Source organism: Pinus tabuliformis, chromosome 5_2 (assembly GCF_031772625.1).
Source record: "Pinus tabuliformis cultivar Carrire ecotype Pingquan chromosome 5_2, CPIR1, whole genome shotgun sequence".
Lineage (NCBI taxonomy): Eukaryota > Viridiplantae > Streptophyta > Pinopsida > Pinales > Pinaceae > Pinus > Pinus tabuliformis.
The window spans coordinates 612,446,282-612,466,811 of NC_142306.1; positions in this window are offsets into that span (position 1 = coordinate 612,446,282).

Consider the following 20,530-nt stretch of genomic DNA (forward strand, 5'->3'; position numbering starts at 1 on the left):
TGCATAGCATCACCATGTCTCAACCCACAACTAGTTTAGGAACCCAACTTGGTGTTGGCTCTGGTTCTACCCTGGTGGTCACATCTAGTGGAACAGCCTCAGGAACTGTTTCGATAGCCCCCATGATCCCTTTTATGGTTGGGTTAAGTCTCCCAAATTTTAGCTAGTTGATAAACGACCCTATGTTGAAAAGTGTGCAACTAGAAATGCTAAAAATAGCACTGCTATAAATAGCCCAACTATAAATAGCTATTCAGCCATTAGTTATCTTAGCAACAATGGGTGAAAAGTGAAAGTGCTAAAAATAGCTTTTCTCAGAATAGAATTTCGGGATCCCTTCGTATTTTAGTCAATCCCTGGACTAAACATAGGAAGTAAAATTCAAATTTGATATCAATAGCAGATTGGAAATTAATTAATTAATTAATTCATCTTGAGTTAATTAGTTAAGGAAAATCAAACTTGAAGTCTATGTGAGGACATGCAACATTTTCTCCATTAATTGAGGAATTTAACCTTCAGTTAAAGAGATAAGGATGAGTTGTAATATTGAGTTGTAATTAGTTGACTTAGTTTAACTTAGTCAAGTCCAGTTAGATTAATTTAACAGTTTGTTAAATTAATGAGAGTTTAGTTAGTTAATGCTTGCGTGCATGTAACTACTGTATTTCAGATAACTGAGTATTAACTCATGGATAACTCATGCATGTCAATTCAGTCAGAGACCCAGTTAAGATTAGATTGAGGGACAGTGTACTATCAGTTGCTAGGATATTCCTTGGTGAATATTCCTTGCATGCAGAAGGAATATTATTCCTTATGGATTGCACAGTTGGACCTGAGGTTATAGTGAGTGTGATGAGGCCAATTCACACATGTGATATCATTGGACCCTAATCAAAACTGTGCAAGGAAATAAGAGGCTTGGAGGGCTTGAGGAAGATATATTCTATGTCTATTGAGTCTGTGAGCAGCATTGTTTAATTACAGAGAGAGCAGGATAGCTTGGGAGCTGATTCTTTTTGTAACTTGAACAAGATTTCCACTTGTATGATAATACAAAGTTGGGGTTTTAGCCTGGTGCTTTCCCCAGTGATATATCTTCTTTGTTATGGTTGATTACTTCTCATTCTCAGTTATATCTGTTCATGCTTGATGTTTCTCATGTTCGATTAAGCTTCCGCTAAATTGTTTGTAGAAGTAGATCAAGTGTTTTGCTTTAGTACATTGCATTACCAGGTGATCTACAGTGGGAATTTCTACATGGTATCAGAGAAAATGTGATCAAGGAAGAATAGTATACAAGTAGGAGAAGTACAAAGTTTGGTTTCTGAATATTGAATTGAGTTCTTATCACATCTATTTCACCGATGGCGTTCACTGGCTTAAGACTCGAATATGCCCTTGATGGCAGTTCGAATTATATAACCTGGAAGGATCACATGGAGGTAGTATTGGAAGATAACGGCCTAAGGGACTTCATTGATTAAGAAGTCTAGAAGCTGACTGATGCTACTTAACTGGCAGAATGGAAAAAGTGTGTGACTAGAGCAAGGAGAATCCTCCTGGAGGGAGTTCAAGATCACATTGGCTCGAGCCTCCATGGGAAGGAGACTCTGTTTTCGATGTGGAAAACATTGAAAGATATTTATCAGAATGGCAGCTATTAGAGGAAGCTAGCGCTGAAGGAAAAACTTCAAAAGATCAAGTGCGAAAAGGGCGACACAATCTCTACATTCCTTAACAACCTCACCACCTGTAGGGATGAGCTTGCAAGTGTAGGGGTCGTGACTGCTGATGACGGCATGGTGAGTCTAGCACTCCTCGATCTTCCAAAGAGCTGGCATAGCTACCAGGACTTGGTTAATGGAAGAGAGAAACTGCCAGATTGGGAATGACTTTGGTCGGACGTAATGTAGGAGGAGATTAGGCGAAGCACCAGGGATGGATCTTCATCAAAAATCTTCATCAAAAATCTTCATCAAAACAAGATGATGAAGAAAATCTAGCTTTAGTGAGTAAAGCTAAGAAAGGGAAAGGAAAGGCATCCCAATCCAAATCTTCTCATGGTGGGAAGAAGGTTGACAAGTCGAGGGTATGCTGCTTTCACTGTCATGAAGTGGGACATTATCCTATGAATTGTCCACAGAAGAAATCCAACAAGGGTTCCTCAAATGGATCTAATGGTGATGCACTAGCTTCACAATTGGAGTTGGAATTCTCACTTATCGCATGCATGGTTTCATCCATGGTGGGATGTGTTTGGTACCTAGACAGTGGAGCTTCCTTCCAAATGTTGGGTGACAATAATATTTTCAGTACATTGGAGGAGAAGGATATCCAAATGCGGATCAAGATGGGCGATGATGGAAAGTACTGTGTCTCAGGTGAAGTTACAGTTGTGTTTCAAAGGGAGCATGGTGCTCCTCTCACCCTATCCGTTGTTAAGTATGTACCAGGTTTGAAAAAGAATCTTGTGTTTGTTGCTATGCTAGAAGATAAAGGCTATGATGTAGTCTTTAGTAAAGGAAAATTATTCTTGAGGCATATCAGCACCGGACAGACCAAGTGAATAGGGCTTTGAGTAAAGAATCTCTACAAGTTGGAGGTAGATGACTGTGTTGCACTGAGTTCCAAAGTAGAGGTGGTGCAAAGCCAAGATGTTGGCGAGCTATGGCATAGAAGACTGGGCCACTTGCATGACGGGGCCTTGAAGATCATGCAACAAATTTCTATCGACTTACCCAAGGGAAAACTGGAGCAAACAGATACATGCAAAGGTTGCACCCTCGATAAGTATGCAAAAGTTTCCTTTCAGGATCGGGATAGTAGAGCTGGATAAATCCTAAAGCGAGTTCACTCAGATGTATGTGGACCATTCTCTATAGCCTCCACCACTAAAAAAAGTTACTATGTTATTTTCATTGATGATTTTCTCATAGATGTTGGATCTAATTTATGCAAAAGAAGGATCATATTTTCTTGAGGTTATGTGAGTTTAAAGCCTCAGCAGAGAAATAATCTGGGAAGAAAGTAAAAGCCTTGCGTAGCAACAATGGTGGAGAGTATTTTTCCCAACAGTTTAAAGACTTTTGTGTAGCAAAATGAATTAAACAGGAATTGATGGCACCCCATAACCCACAACAGAATGGGGTGGCCGAAAGGAAGAATAGATCTATTGTGGGAGCAGCTCGAGCAATGTTGCATGACCAAGGCCTACCACTTCATCTGGGGGCTGAGGCATGCAATACAGCAGTGTATCTTCAGAACATAAGTCCTCATCGTGTTTTGGGGATGAAGACGCCTATGGAGGCTTTTTCAGGGAAGCGACTAGATGTGAGTCACTTCTGCAACTTTGGATCACTAGTTTTCTGTCATGTGACCAAAGATGCTCAGAAGAAGCTAGACCCAATAGCTGAGTTGGGGATACTTGTGGGGTACACAAATACACCGCACAACTATCGTGTGTTTCTACTTGCAAGTCAGAGGACTGTATTACCTAGGGATCTGAAGTTCGACGAGCAGAGAGCCATGCGAGTGTCACTTGAGAGGGAGCTCCATTTGCATGGTGATGAGGAACTTTTAGTTCCAAAGGAGGAGGAGCCTCCTAATGATGTGGATCAGCCACATGCAGAGGATCCAGTAGTGGAGACCACCACTCCTGGAGATTCTTCCAGAGATAGGTGGAAACACTCGCGAGAAGCTAACAAATTGATGCTAGATGCGAGAGAGAATGTGGGGTAGCCATCCTCTCAGCACAGATAGAGTAGATCTCCTGAGAGATACACTGGCTACATGGCCCTGGTTGGGGAGTGTGTAGCGACTGAACCTTCTTCTTTTCAAGAGGCAGTGCAACAACCAGTCTAGGTTGATGCAATGGTAGAAGAGTACAATTCTATCATACGGAATAGTGTGTGGGATGTTGTCCCTAGACCTGGGGACAAGTCAATGGTTAGTTCCCGATGGCTTTACAAGGTAAAGCAGGCAGCTGATGGCAGTGTTGAGAAACACAAGGCAAGGTTTGTTGCCCGAGGTTTCTCACAGGTTGAGGGGATCGACTATGATGAGACTTTGCTCTTGTAGCAAGGTACTCATCTACCAGATTGATGCTAGCTCTATCAGCTCAGATGGGTTGGAAGATCCATCAGATGGATGTGAAGACGGTGTTCCTCAATGGGAAGATTGAGGAAGAGGTATACATTGAGTAGCCTGAAGGATTTGAGACCTTCGATCACGAGTCGCATGTTTGCCGACTCAAGTGAGCACTATATGGGCTGAAGCAAGCACCCCGTGCTTGGTATACTAGGATCAACATCTATTTCACCAGTTTGGGCTTCACCAAGAGTGAAGCAAATGCGAACCTTTACCACATCATGGTAGAAGGTAAGCCATTGATTATTGTACTTTATGTCAATGATCTGATTTTGACAGGTGATGATCAGCTAATCAAATCTTGTAAGGAGGACCTTGCAAGAGAGTTTGAGATGAAGGACATGGGCCTCATGCACTACTTTCTAGGCATGGAAGTGTGGTAGAAAGATGGGGAAGTATTTGTGTCTCAAGGCAAGTATGCCAATGAGATACTCAGGCACTTTCACATGGAGAAGTGCAAGCCCATGCAGACTCCTCTAGCTGGGAACTGGAGCAAGGAGGATGCTACTTCAGGTGAGGTAGTAGCTACTACTGTTTATCGGGACCTAGTGGGTTTACTTATGTATTTGGTGAACACACGACCCGACTTATGCTTTGCGGTGAACCAGCTGAGTCAACCTGTGGTTCAGCCTACCAAGCTATTTTGGAATGCATTGAATCATGTGCTAAGATATCTCAGAGGCACTACACGGTACAGATTATGGTACAGATGAACAGAGGGAGTGAAGCTGCAAGGCTTCATGGATGTGGATTGAGTAGGTAGTCCATCAGACCGGAAGAGCACTTCTAGATGAATCTTCAACCTTGGTTCAGCTGCAGTTTCTTGGTATAGCAGGAAACAAAGATCAGTTACACTTAGCTCATCAGAGGTTGAATACATGGCTGCCAGTCAAGCAGCATGTGAGGTCATTTGGATGCAAAAGATTCTAGTGGGATTGTTTGGTCAGATGATGGATCCCACAGTGATATACTGTGATAATAAGAGTTGCATAAAACTCTCTAAGAATCCAGTGTTTCATGACAGGTCCAAGCATATAGATATTCGTTACCATCATCTATGGGACTATGTGGTCAAGAGGATCATGATGTTGCAGTATGTTTCAACCAAGGAGCAGGATGCATATATTTTGACTAAGGCATTTTCAAAATGCAAGTTCGAGTTCCACAGATATAGGATCAGGGTTACTGATAATCCCTTTCTTGTTGTCAGGGAGTGTTGAAAAGTGAGCAACAATAAATGCTAAAAATAGAAAATGCTAAAAATAGCACCGCTATAAATAGCAGTTCAGCCATTGGTGATCTTAGAAAAAATGGGTGAAAAGTGAAAGTGCTAAAAATAGCTTTTATAAAAATAGCATTTCGAGATCCCTTCTTATTTTAGTCAGTCCCTGGACTAAAACATAGGAAGTAAAATTCGAACTTGATATCAACAACAGTTTGAAAATTAATTAACTAATTCATCTTGAGTTAATTAGTTAAGGAAAATCAAACTTGAAGTCTATGTGAGGACATGCAATAGTTTCTCCATTAATTGAGGAATTTAACCTTCAGTTAAAGAGATAAGGATGAGTTGTAATATTGAGTTGTAATTAGTTGACTTAGTTTAACTTAGTAAAGTCGAGTTAGATTAATTTAACAGTTTGTTAAATTAATGAGAGTTCAGTTAGTTAATGTTTGCGTGCATGTAACTACTGTATTTCAGATAACTGAGTATTCACTCATGGATAACTCATGCATGTCAGTTCATTCAGAGACCCAGTTAAGATCAGATGGAGGGACAGTGTATTATCAGTTGCTAGGATATTCCTTGGTGAATATTCCTTGCATGCAGAAGGAATATTATTCCTTATGGATTGTACAGTTGGACCTGAGGTTATAGTGAGTGTGATGAGGCCAATTCACACATGTGATATCATTGGACCCCAATCAAAACTACGCAAGAAAATAGGAGGCTTGGAGGGCTTGAGGAAGATATATTCTATGTCTATTAAATCTATGAGTAGTATTGTTTGATTACAGAGAGAGCAGGATAGCTTGAGAGCTGATTCTTTTTGTAACTTGAACAAGATTTCCACTTGTATGATAATACGGAGTTGGGGTTTTAGGCTAGTGCTTTCCCCAGTGATATATCTTTTGTGTTATGGTTGATTACTTCACATTTTTAGTTATATATGTTCATGCTTGGTGTTGCTCATGTTCGATTAAGCTTCTGCTAAATTGTTCGTAGAAGTAGATCAAGTGTTTTTCTTTAGTACATTACATTACCAGGTGATCTACAGTGGGAATTTCTACAACCTATACACCACAATGCTAGTTGGCCTGCTATGCCGACTAAGCTTCCCTTAGACATCCCAAAGATTGAGGGTAATTCTGGAGAGGACCCTACCAAGCACGTTTGCTCCTTCCACATGTGGTGTTCTTCCAACTCCATTACCATTAACTCCATTCGTCTTTGGCTGTTCCAACATATGCTCACTGGAGACGCTGCAAACTGGTACGTAGACTAGCCCACCACATCTCATTCCATTTTTGTGACGCTTGCTAAAGCGTTCCTCTCATATTTCTAGTTACCTCTCCAGTACGACACTGGTACGGATCTATTGACCTCTTTCCGTCAATCCTATATGACTTGCCTTTCTAATCATGTTTAAGAATGGCATAGAAGGAGGAACGCGTGTCATACCCCACCCTTCAAAGACCATGTCTACCAAGATTGTTTTCTGAGGAGCCTTTTATCCCCCATCAGAAAAGATGTCGCCTCCCATTTTCCTCAGAAAGAGGAAGAAGCTCTCCAAACCGCTTTGAGATATGACCTGATTTATGCGCAATCTGGTTATGTCTATATCGTCATTCCATGCCTCCCTAGTCTTGAAAATGGCAATGCACCGGGGGCATCTCATGCCAGCGACGGTATCAGTGGAACCATTTCATACCCTTCACCATACACTCAGCAAAGTTATGGATATCCGCATGGGGCCACCAGATCCTCCAACACTTGTGCCCCTCCTACTAGCAACATGTTTTCAGGGCCCCAACTTGTCTACCAAACCGTTGCTCCTCCTTATGCACAACCAAGCGCTCTAGCCCCTCAAGCATTAGCGCCGTAGCCTCCTATGCATCCTCAACCCCAACAGCCACCACCCCCTCAGGGTCAAGTGTTTACACAACATAGTGCAACCAATCCCAAAAATTTGAAGAAAAAGAATACGGGGAAGGGTAACAAGGGTAACCAGGGTAATCATGGTAATCAACCTAGTGAAATCCAGGGGAACCATCCTAACACTAACAACCAGCAACAGGGCAACCAACCCAAGAAAAACAAGGTTATTCATATGAACAAGCCTTGTGAATGTTGTGGTGTACATGGCCATTATACACATGAGTGTCCTCTCTTACCCTAGATGAGCCAAATGTGGGAAGCTGAATTAGCTTCTAGAGGTCAACAATCACCTCAGAATCCTGTGCCATCTCAACCAGAATTGCTTACAAATCCTTCCCCTCAGCAAGGATTTGTTTTTGCTTATCCCTAGCCAGGTCAAGCAGCCCATCCGCCCCAACATTTTAGTCCTAGTAACTACCATATCCTTATGATGAATTCTGATGAGGTTAACCCCTCTGATATCAACCTACAAACTTAGTCACACCAATATGACAACCCTCCACTTCGTCTACCACTGAGTCTAAAACCAAAGTAATTGCTGAGCCTCTTACAACACCAAATGGTCCGTTACACATCCCTCAACCTAAAGTTGAGGAAATTCCTAAGATCCCCAAGGGACCATTACGCTGTAACACAAGTTCTAACTGAGCTTCCCACACATACAATATAGTAGACGACTTGGCGCAATCACCTACCACCATGTTGACACTGGAAGTACTCCACTCGTGCCCATCTCAAAAGAAAGCTCTACTAACTTCTTTCGGTGTAGTAGACCCTTCTGACGATCATTTTATTTTCTTCCCATTTGATACATCAAAACATCCCTCACTACCTTCATCTGTTGTTTTCCAGATACCAATCTGGGTCCGTAATTCCATCATCTCCCAATGCATTATTAATGAAGGTGCATCCACCTGTGTGATGTCCGCTGCCATTTGGAAACAATTTAAGTCACCTGAGTTGTCCCCCTCCACCATCACTTTGTGTGCTTAGGACAGACACTCCTCCCAGCCTCTTGGCATGTACCACAACTATCCAATGACTCTTGGTGGCAAGACTATCCATGTAGACATCGAGGTTATCGATTTCCCTTTAGATTACAACATTGTCTTGGGCCTTATGAGATTGAAACTGTCTTTGATAATGGTGCAATCAGAATTAGAACAATCGATGAAAAAAAATTGACCTTCCTTGTAAATGGTCATCGATTGAGAATTTATCATAAACCATTGACAAGGGAAGAATTTATTAAAAATCTGCAAGACAATATTGATTTGAAGGTGGTGAGGAAGGATTTTCCTTCATCTCCAACTTGACTCGCAAATTTTTTTTTCTCAAAAAAAATAAAATAAAATATATATATATATATATATATATATATATATATATATATATATATATATATATATATATATATATATATAATAAAAAGAAAATAATAAAATGGTATAAACATGATAACCAACATTGTTGGCATCTTTATCTAGAAACTTTAGGATGAAAACCAAGTACTCTTTGCACCCTAGATTTTATTTTTAAACACTATTCTACTCCCATTTTCCTTGTAACCGTACTTTTCTTTTCAAAATATTAAGATACAAAATTGTTGAGAACATACAACTTTAACAAAATTCTACAGCTGATACTAACAGGGATTAACTAGGACAATTGAAGATCTTGGCATAATAAAATGATTAAGGTTGCAATTGAAGGCATCCAAGGACAATCTACAAAAGCCAATGAAAGCATTAGAATTATAAATCTAAAGGTATGTAAATATTATATTAAATAATAAAGGTAAGAAACATTATATTATGAAATAAAATAGATGTTGTTACCACCATTTGAAGTAATCATTACTATTCAACTTGAGATTTAATTATAAATATTATGTCCTATCAACGAAGTTGGTCATAAGCCCATTCATCATTCATCATTGCACAGATACTCCACTCCATAAACCCTGATAATTTTTCCCTCATTTCATACTCTGTTTTCCCGAAAGCCTTTTCACTCATTTCCATTAATGATTTTACTCTCATCCATACTCAATTTTCCAAAGCCATTTTCGCTCCATAACCTTTTAAAAAGTAGCAATTGCGGGTTGAGACTTCACCAACATGGGGGTTATTATGAGGACAGAGTGAGATGGGAATAAATTCACGGAGGGTTATCCACAAGTCAGATAGATATTACAACAAGCACAATGGTTGGAATTTGTAGAAAAATTTAACGGCTATGACAAAGAAGTAACAAAGTCCTTTGCCAAAGCATTTGATGGAGTTGAGGTAGAAATTGGAGATGTGAAAATAGTAGTGACAGAATCTTTCATGGTAGAAGTAACTGGGCTACCTAGGATTGCTGAAAGATGGTTCCAAAACAGAGGAATTGAAGGAGATGAATGGAGGAAATTTCTCAAAAACTGAGGTATGGACAATTCAACCATTAAGAAAGGTGTTGGCTTGATGGGCCCTGACCCAGGTTTAGCTTTAATTATCCATGAAAATCCCTACACTATTGGCCCTTTCGGCATCAATCTGTGAAACGCGGACTGAAGTCTCACCCGAAGCAGTATGGGGGGTGCAAGAACCAAGTTTCCGCACCCTGAGATAGTTGTGATGTTGTTTGTATACCGTAACCCTTCCTTCACGCAGACCTATAATCACTTTAGGGTTTAGCAATTTACTTCTCTTATTCGTCTTTGGAACCCTTGCGAAAGTCTCTGATCATCCTTTGCGGACCCTAAATAGTCAATTTAAATGCTTACGCGCCTCTGTGATTACCCTTAATTATGTGTATACCCAGATTAGATTAAGTATTGGTTAACGTCAACATGCATTATGATTATCTTTGCGTAAATAGATATTCTTACTTGCATGCATATGACAAAGTAAAACACATAGAATCTAGCATCAATATAATATTAAATCATAAATCTAGTATTCAACATAACATGATCGCAAACATTCATAACATGAGTAAAGTAGCTCATACACTGATATTTCCAAAATAATTCTCTTTATTGATGGTTTATATCTCCAGTACAGACTCTAACTTTCGGGTGCACACAACTGCAGGGGTCCGCGCACTCAGCAACAGACTTATACCCTAGGCCTCTGCGCACTCAGTTGCAGAGCCTCTTCCTACGCTAAGACTCTTCGCTCTTAGCTCTCACAAACCCATTATTTTCATCAATTGCCCAAAACGTACTTAGAACCGAACTAAAAACTACCTTAGACTCTTCTAAGACTCTGTTTTTATACATTCCCATGGTTCGTAGACCAAGGGCAGATCTCATCAAGCCGACACAACCTATCTAAAGTAAGCGCGGAAACCCTTTTTGACTGTTTACATTTTCGCGCTCCGCGACCATAAAATGTGAAGACTTTACATTCTTTATACAAAACTTTGGCCTTTAGCCCCAAAACTTGGGCTTTTAACCCTAAAATTGACACCAAGGGACCCATTCCCAACAAGCCCCAAACACAAATCTGGTGACTCGCCCCGAGTCACTCAACCAATGTGGAGATCTTGTCATGAAGACCTCCCAACTCCACTTGTACGACCACAACCACGACGTACACTACATTACCACCTACTTAACCTACTTGACTAGCTGCTACATCGCTGGTTCTGCGTCATCTCCCTGTATTTTCTATTGTGTTTCCTGCAGACTGGCCAATTTCCCTTCAATGGAGGTAGTGAGTACATAGGCTTCCTCTAGCCAAGGCCCCATTCTGGCCTTCAGTACTGTCTCCTTGCGCTAAGTTGCATCCACCTATTCCTTTAGTGCCTTTTCTTCTTGTAGCTTTTCCAACCTCTTTGTGATGGTGAGGGTACGCGCCGTCACTTTGACCTCATCGTACTTCTGTTGCAAATCTCGTGCCTCAGTTTCTAGTCTTTGTAGGTTGGGATCTTCCTGCATATTGGTCACTACTTTGAGTGCCTGCTCGAAGAGCACAGTGAAATCCTTCACAACGGTGTCAATAGCTACAATGGTATCTTTTACAGAGGTTGTGCATTTCTCTCTGACTTCTAGTGTAGTCGAAGGTTGGGCCCTCAACTCAAGTTCCGTGATATTAAGGTTCAATTTGAACTGAACCTTAGCTAGCTCTGTTCGTGCCTTGTGCACACCTACAATGAGCTTCTGGATCCTTGCGTCCACTGGTGCATCTTCGGGGATGTTCATCTTTGGAATAATCCAGCATGCCTTAGCCACCACAACTGTTGTGCACTCATTATTTTCTGTGATCTTCTTAAGAAGATCAATCTTGGACGATTTTTTCGGCAAACATTTGTGCATTGTTCACCTTCTACTCACTGATAATGTTCAAGGCACGTTGTTCCTGAGCCTGTATTTCCATGATCACACCATCCAATAGGGTGTGTAGGGCTTCACTTGGAAGCACGACCAAGTTTAACCTGACTTGCTTGATGGTGCTGACAGTGGCCCTGTCATCCTCTACTTTTGTGGTCAATGCTCCATTTGGCAGCAAGACAACCCAGGGATCAATTGTACGAACCATATCTGCTACGTCTAAGGTTCCTGGCACCAAACCACTCGACACTGCACTGCCCCGCCCTATATTGGTCTACACTTGAGCAGCCTAGATCTGCAGATCATGCAGACCCGTTTGAATTGCGACTAAGGCTTGTTTCGAGCAGCAGCAGTTCCGCAGTCATGTCCCTCATTGTATCATCGATATCATTCAAATCATCCTCTATCAAGGTGATTGGGTCCAAGGATGATTTTCTGGCCTTGGGCTTCTTCCGCAACCCTACTTTCTCCCACTCCCATGTTCGCTTAACCCAGAATGGAGTGGTCTCCGGGTCCTCTCCTCCCTGCTCTGAGTGTTGCTTCTCCTCGTCTGTCTGTGGAGAAGGCGACCTCTGATTCCTATCAGAGTCACGGTCATCCTCGGGATGCAGGAACCAAGTTTCTGCACCCTGAGATAGTTGTGATGTCATTTTTATACCCTAACCCTTCCTTCGTGTAGACCTATAAGCCATTTAGGGATTATCAATGTGCTTCTCTTATTCATCTTTGCAACCCTCCTGAAAGTCTCTGATTGTCCTTCGCGGACCCTAAATATTCAATTCACACACTTACGTGCCTCTGTAATTACCCTTACTTCTGTGTCTACCCAGATTAGCTTAAGTATTGGTTAACTTCAACATGCATTATGATTATCTTCGCGTAAATAGATATTCTTCCTTGTGTGCATATGACAAAGTAAAACACATAAAATCATGCATCAATATAGAATTAAATCATAAATCCAGTATTCAACATATCATAACCGCAAACATTCATAACATGAGTAAAGTAGCTCATACACAGATATTTCCAAAATAATTCTCTTTATTGATGGTTCAAATCTCCAATACAGACTCTAATTTCCCTGCACACACAGTTGCAGGGGTCCGCACACTCAACAACAAACTTTTACCCTAGGCCTCTTTGCTCTTAGCTCTCATAGACCCATTATCTTCATCAATTGCCTAAAAATTACTTAGAACTGAACTAAAAACTCCCTTAGACTCTTCTAAGACTCCCTTTTTCTACATTCCCATGGTGCGTGGACCAAGGGAGGATCTCATCAAGCCGACACAAGCTATCTAAACTAAGGGTAGAAACCCTTTTTGAATGTTTACATCTTCACACTTCGCGACCACAAAATGTGGAGACTTTGCATTCTTTATACAAAACTTTGGCCTTTAGCCCGAAAACTTGGGCTTTTAACCTCAAAATTTACCCCAGGGGACCCATTCCCATCAAAAGGCATCCCAAGTACAACTCTTAAAATCAATGGAGAAATTTAATTTTGGTCATTCAAAAATTTATTACTTGTGAAGGTACATTTGGTAGTATGTTTTTCTATCATATACGCTTGATGATGCATTTCCTTAAGGGTATTGAAATTAGTTTTCCTTGTTTCTTACTCAATAGTCTGAAGAAAATGACTATTAATACTCAAAGAAAAGTACAGGCAATTGAAAATACCATGTATCATCACAACCTACTAAAAATGTTGATTGAAGACACCCTAAAAAATATAGGAGATGATTGGGAAAGTTTCTTAGTTAGAAACCATTTTAAATAAGTAGAACATGAGGAACCCAACAGAAAAATAAAGAGAAGTAGAAGAAATTTATCTCTAAACCCTAAAGATGACCTACCTCTACAACAAGAGTAACCCTCAAAAGATGAAATTCCCCTTGTTGATGTATTAGAAAATCTTAAAAAGAAGAATGCTAGAAGAAGAAAAAACAATGATAAGGAAGAAAGCATATCTAGAAGAAAAATAGAGGAAATAGAGAAAGAAAAGACAGAACAAAGAAAAGTTCAAAAACAAATTTCTCTCACTAAAACCTCATCCACTGTCAGGAGGAGTGCAAGACTCAACAAAAAAATGAAGAAATCATCTCGAAAATCCATAGAGTTTTTCAATCTAGAGGAAGAAGAAGGGATAAAGGCTCCATCACCAATTATTTCACCTATAATTTCATCACTAGTTCTATCACCAATTTCATCACTAATTGCTAATACAGTAAGAAGAACACTTGAAATTGACCCAGTCCAACAGGAGATATATGACTATATAGAACCTTTGGAGGAAATATCTATAGGAGAGGTCACTACATCATCTTCAAATCAAGAAAAACAAAATTCATTCTGATAGTCCACAAGAACCTCCAATTATAAATACTTTCAAACAAGAAATTTTTGAATTGGAGACACTAAACAGGCACTTAAAACAGGAACATGAAACATTGAAAGTGCATAATGAAATACAGAGGACCAATAATGACAATATTCTCTTACATCTTTCTCTATGGTATGATAAGAATAAGAAGCTAAAAGAAAAGAACAAATCCCTTAAGAGAAAAGTCATAAGTTTGAAGTATAAGATTATGATGAAGAAACCAAGAATGACAATCACCAAGAAGAAGGAAAAGAAGACAAATCTAGAAGTTTTAGCTCAAGTATCTCAAGGGGTTCAATAACAGGAAGCGTTCATCATTTTTTGAAATTTTCAATGAGGACATGGAATGACCTCAATGTCGTGGAATGTTGAACCTCACAATTGCTTCTTTTTTACACTCTTTTTCACTCTATCTATTTCTTTTTGACCTTCATACTCACACATTGTGCATCACGTTATAAATATTACGACATGGCAGGTATACAATTGTCTTGCATTTCATAAATTTGATAATTTTATTTATTATTTAGTTTAATGATTACTTCATCTACCGAATTGCAATAATTCTGTAGCTAATACACGATTCTGCAGCCAAGTCCGTGATTTGACAGGTTTCAAGATGCCAACTGGGAAGCAAAATATATGGATAGTGGAAATTGATGCACTGAACGATTTCCTCCTATTCTCACGAACCTAATCAATGGAAACAGGTCCTAGCAATGTGGTCAAAGGCAAATTTAACCTCTGTAATCGCCAACAAGTGAGCGAGAATGAGATCTGTGCCTCATGATTCATTTTGATAATAACAAATCATGAGCGAATTATGCAATACTATCTTTTCAAGTTAAATTTGGTTTTTGTTGATAGGGATTAGGTGTATAGATATGAACAATTTATTTCTATGACCTCTATAGATAAGCCTCTCGACCGAAATGAACAGGTTGTTAAGGAAGGATGCAATAGTGAGATTTCAACTCTGTTTTTAATGCTCTGTTTATAAAAGAATCACTTCATTTCCTCATTGCATGTTTAAAGAGATTGATCAATAACGTAATGACTGCCTGCTTATCGTGGAGGGTCCCCAAAAGATAGTAAAGATTCTTTCTTTGTTTTAACATTTATCTATTAGTCTTATATTCTCATAGATTTCTATTTATTCAATTGAGTATTCATGTTTTCAATTATCTTTCAGTGTTAATTTAAAATCATTATGCTAATCATTCTTACTATTCATATTTTGAATGCACATGGAGAAATCTTAGTAGTAGAGATCTAGTTTCACATAGAGTTTCATCTTAGACAGTAGATTAATTTGCAGAATTAGCTGTTAAATTCAAGCATGTGTGACCTTTAATTCAAGTAAGTGTGAGCATTTTTTAAGAAGTTTATTTCATTTGATTTTTCATGGAAGTGTGATTTTCATTCATGCAGATGTGCGATTTTATTTAGACATGTGATTTCCTGAGTAAGAGAAGTTTTCATTTATGAAACAGAGTGTGAATTTCATTTAAGAAAAGTATGGATTGATTTTAATTTATGTAAAGTGTGAGATTGATTTCTATTTTCAAGTAAAGTGTGAAACCTTATAAGTAGAAGTAGTTTTGTTTCAAAGCAGAGTGTGTGATCATCATTGTAGAGATAATATTGTTTTCTAGGAATAAATAATTGTTGGGCCGCTAATATGTCACTTTTTAACACCTATTTCATCCATTTCTACCCTTCTTAATCATGTCATTTATCATGATTTATCATATAATTCCATTTTATAGTTATTTATGCTCTTATGGATAAATATTATTTCTTCTCCTTTATTTTTAATAAATTGATGATTATTATGCATGCTTTTACCAATGATGGTTTATTAATAAATTTGTTGTAACATCACTCACCATTTTAGTCTCCAAGATATTTTCCAGATCGCAGATTTGATCTCCAACTCATTATTAAATATTCCAACTCAAAAATTCGTTGGAATAAAAAGCGACAGTTTTTCATTGGACGTTTCAGGCAAATAGAGAAGAATCTGGAAAATCCGAAACATGGGTTTTGTCCAGAACGGACCGAATTAGTTTATTAATAAACAGTTTTCCCAAATTCGGTTTGTATTAAGAGAAACAGAAGGTTCTCTGAAGACGACTTTCTCAAATTCGTTGTTACAGCCGTTTTCCAAATTATCTCAGTTGCAATACCAAATTTGACTTGTTCCTGTTGAATGTTGATGGAAAAATATTTCAGGCATGATGTTGCTAATCAATTTGTTGTGAAAAATCCAATTTTGTTATGGGAATCATTTTGTAATCATCTCTGTTGTAACTTCTCTCTGCTCTCTGTGTATTTAAATGAGAACAAAGATCAAAGAGGGATATGGATGATTAGAGATAGGATAGGATAGGATAGGAGGAGAGGGGATAATGGAGAGATTTAGCTTTTCGCTTGGGACCTCAATTGTAATTTCAATATACAAAATGTTATTCTGAAGGATGACCGTATTGTAATGAGGATTGAATTCAATGGTTAATACATAATCTACGTTGTTGATCATTCGTATTCTCTGAAGTAGCTTAGTAGTATTCGTTGGTGGCTAGGGCCTAGCCTCTGGTAGATCAAACTGATATCCTCTGCGTTATATCTTACTAATTCATGCAAGTCTAATTGGTTTGATGTTTTTCCATTTTCTGCTAAGTTTACCCTGTTTGAAATTATCTGATTTCCTGTGAGTTTACATTGCAATTGCTTTACTTTTCTTTATTCTGATCTCATGTACTTTGCAACTTTGCCATTTGATTTCATTTGTGCTCACTGCAGGTTGAATTAATTATCAGTTAAGACATTGATTTTTGGTTGATTACAATAAGAGTGTGGTTAGTATAGAATCAACTGAAAGAGATTGGTTAATACTACTAAACTCTCGGTTGACATCATTTCCATTCGAATTTCTTAATTGAGATAGACTGTGATTCATATAGAATCAGTTGAAAGAGAATGGTTAATGCTACTATGCTCTCAGTTGATGCTATTTTCAATTGAATTGTTTGCTTTAGATTTGATTATGATTTCAGTTGAAGATTAAGTCTTGATGCTTGGATGTAATATTTTCGTTAACAGTTGCAACTTGAGTTTTATAAATGCATCCATTTACTCTTGTATCAAGTTTTATAGTTCAACTTAAAAAGCATTACTCTCTGGATTTATAGCTTGCACATATTGTGTACACTCTTGAAACAAAAAGACTTACCCAAGTTGATAATTAATGTGAGGCAATTAAGAGTTTTAAAAGACACCTTTTAGCACCCAACATTAATTTTCTCATGTGCATTTCAATAACTTAATTTAATTTATAATTTATATTTCGATAACTCAATTTAATTTAGAATTTTTGTGAATAACCAAAGACTTCTAACACATACAACACACTTACACTTAATCAGATTAATATCCTTGGTTGATAATTCATGTAAGTAATTTAAGATCATTTAAATCACTAAACAATATGTCCCTTTATCTTGAGAGTTTGAGGAGTGTAAATTCCTGTCAATGCATTACAAGATATGGTCAGATTCAATTCTTATTTCTCTGGGGTTGGTTCCTGGTGTATATCCTCTTATTTTGACATTTCTTATTCCTTTTCTTCCTCCTCTTCACAATCGATGTCAAATAATTTATTCTCAACACACTTATGTCCTTTAGTGTATTTTCTATCACAACTATAACAAAGCCCATTTTCTCCTTTTTCTTCCAATTGTTATGGTGTCCACCTTGTAGGTTGTGGAAGGTTAGGAGCAACCACACTTCCATCTTGATAGTTGTTATTGGTAGGCTTCCTTGTTGCCATAATTTTTCTTTCAATTTTTCTTGCCAACCTGAATGCCTTCTCCAATGAATGAGGTTCCCAAAGGTGAACCTCGTGTTTGATGTTATCCTTTAGATTCCCTATGAAGACATCAGTCCTATGCTCCTCTAGAATATTATTTACCCTTATATTCAATTTTTGGAAGTCCTCAATGTGCTCCACTATTGAACCCTTTTGTTTGAGATTTATTAATTAGCTAAAGAAGATGTTGCTCTTTGTATCCTCATAATGTTCTATAATTTCCTCCATAAAAATTGACCAAGTGAAAATTATTTACGAGAGCAAATCCATCGATACCCTACAAACTGATTGGGTTCTAAATATAAAGTTGCAATGGCTACCTTTTGTGTGTTTCGCAATGGAGATCAAAATATTGCTCCATCTGTAGTATCCATGTTACCCGATCCTTGCCATAAAACTTCCTCATATTGATATTTGGAATATGGTGGGTCTTCAATCCAATTTTAGAGTCTATCAAATCATGACTAACATTTCTTTTATTCTCATCATGAATTTCCTCTAGTACCTTTTCGCCATTAGGAAGAATTTCTTGTAGGAACTTAGTCAAACCTCTGTTCAAACCTTCCATGTCTTTCTTCAAATATTCAATGTTGTCTTTCATTTTTACTTCTAGACCATCCATCTTAGCTTCCATCTCATTCTTCAAATCATCCATATTAGCTTCTATTACCTTTTGTGAGAGTGAAATTCGTTGCACTTGATCTCGTAATTTTGATATATCATGTTGCATTTCTTCCTCTTCTTCATGAGTCATAGTAGAGATTTTGGGTTGCTTACTAGGTGTTTCCATTTTCTTTCTTCAGGACATCAATTAATGATAATTATGCTTCACGATTCCCTTTCAATCACTTCAAACTAATTTTTCAAACAAAAGTTATGCAAATTTTTAAAAAGTCTACAAACATTTTTTTGCTTTGTAGAAGCTCGATATTCAATTTGTTGTGTATCTATAATTTTGGATCTCCAAGGTCTGAAATTTCTTCCTATGGTATCCCTTTGAGTCTTGTTTTGAACCCCATAAGTATGATCAATATTGAATTCGCCAAGAATGATTTATGTCCAATCTCCCACGATGACTTGATTAGAGACTAGTTCATTAGAGCGAACTTGTACGAAGTGCCACATGTCACTATTTTGACCTTCGGTGCAGAAAACGATACCCACCAAACTACGGTCCATCCTTTTTCTGTAACATTTTATGAAATTTGAATCTGATTCTCAGAGAGAAAGCTATGACGATTCTCCCAAGGTCACATGCTTGAGATGGAATTCAGGAACTTGTTTATAACAATGAAACCCTAGAATCCAAAGCTCTGATACCAAATGTTAAGCAACCAACTCACAAAATAGAAGAAGAAATAGATAAATGAATTCAAATTAAGCCTCTTGGAGGAGGGAACCCCCTTTACATTACAAAAATCAATAATTCTTGGATGATACAAATGACAAGGCCTCCTTTCTATATATAGGAGTCTATGGGGTCACAATATAATTAGAGCCTACATAACAATAATATTGTAAGTTCATAACAATATCAATAGTGAGCTTCTATGGGCCATAATAATAACAATAAGGGGACTAAATTAGCACATAAATACAATAAGGGGGTTTCATAACAATAAGGGGCCACACTAGTAGAATAGGGACCTAACAAGGATGGCAGAAAACTAATAAATACACACCTCAGCAAAATGGAGTTGCAGAAAGAATGAATAGGATGTTGATGGAAAAGGCAAGAAGCATGCTCAGTGATGCCAAGTTAGGATAGGAATTCTAGGTAGACATAGTGGAGACTGGAGGTTACTTGGTTAACAAATCACCTTCGTCAGTGTTAGAGGATAAGAATCCACATGAGATATGGACTGGTAAGAAACCCTCTCTTTCACATTTGAGCATATTTGGCTGTGATGCATATGTACATGTTTCAAAGGAGAAAAGAACCAAATGGGATAGTAAATCTGAAAGGTGCATCTTCATTGGGTATAAGGATGGTTTAAAAGGTTATAAGCTTTGGAAGCCATAAACAAAGAAGGTTGTGTACATCCAAGATGTGTTGTTTAGATAGGTGAAATATGTTATTAAACATTAAGTCATACTAAAAGAAACTGAGAAGATAGAGTTTGAGATAATGGAGGAAGAATCAGACTCTAAAGAAGAACAAGAATCATAATACGAAGAGCCACAAATTCCAGTTTTGAGAAGATCAGTTTGAGAGAGAAGGCAACCTGAAAGGTATAGTCCATATGGCTTCTATTCAAATTTTTCTTTATCTATTGTCAATGATGATCTCTAAACTACCAGGTAGGTAGTAGGTTTAGAGGATGGAAAACTCTGGAAAGGGGCCATGGTTGATGAAATGGAATATTTGGACAAAAATGAGGCTTGGGATCTAGTGGAGTTACCAACTAGAAGGAAATCCATTGGAAGCAAATGGGCATTTAATAAGAATATGAATTCAAAAGGAAAGGTGGATAAATACAAAGCTCGTTTTGTAGCAAAAGGTTATTCCTAGGTGCTAGGAATTGATTTTGTTGATATATTTTCTCCTTTTTCCAAGTTATCTTTTGTTAGATTACTGTTATCTGTTGTTTCTACCAATGATTTTGAGGTAGAATAGATGGATGTGAAGACAACATTTCT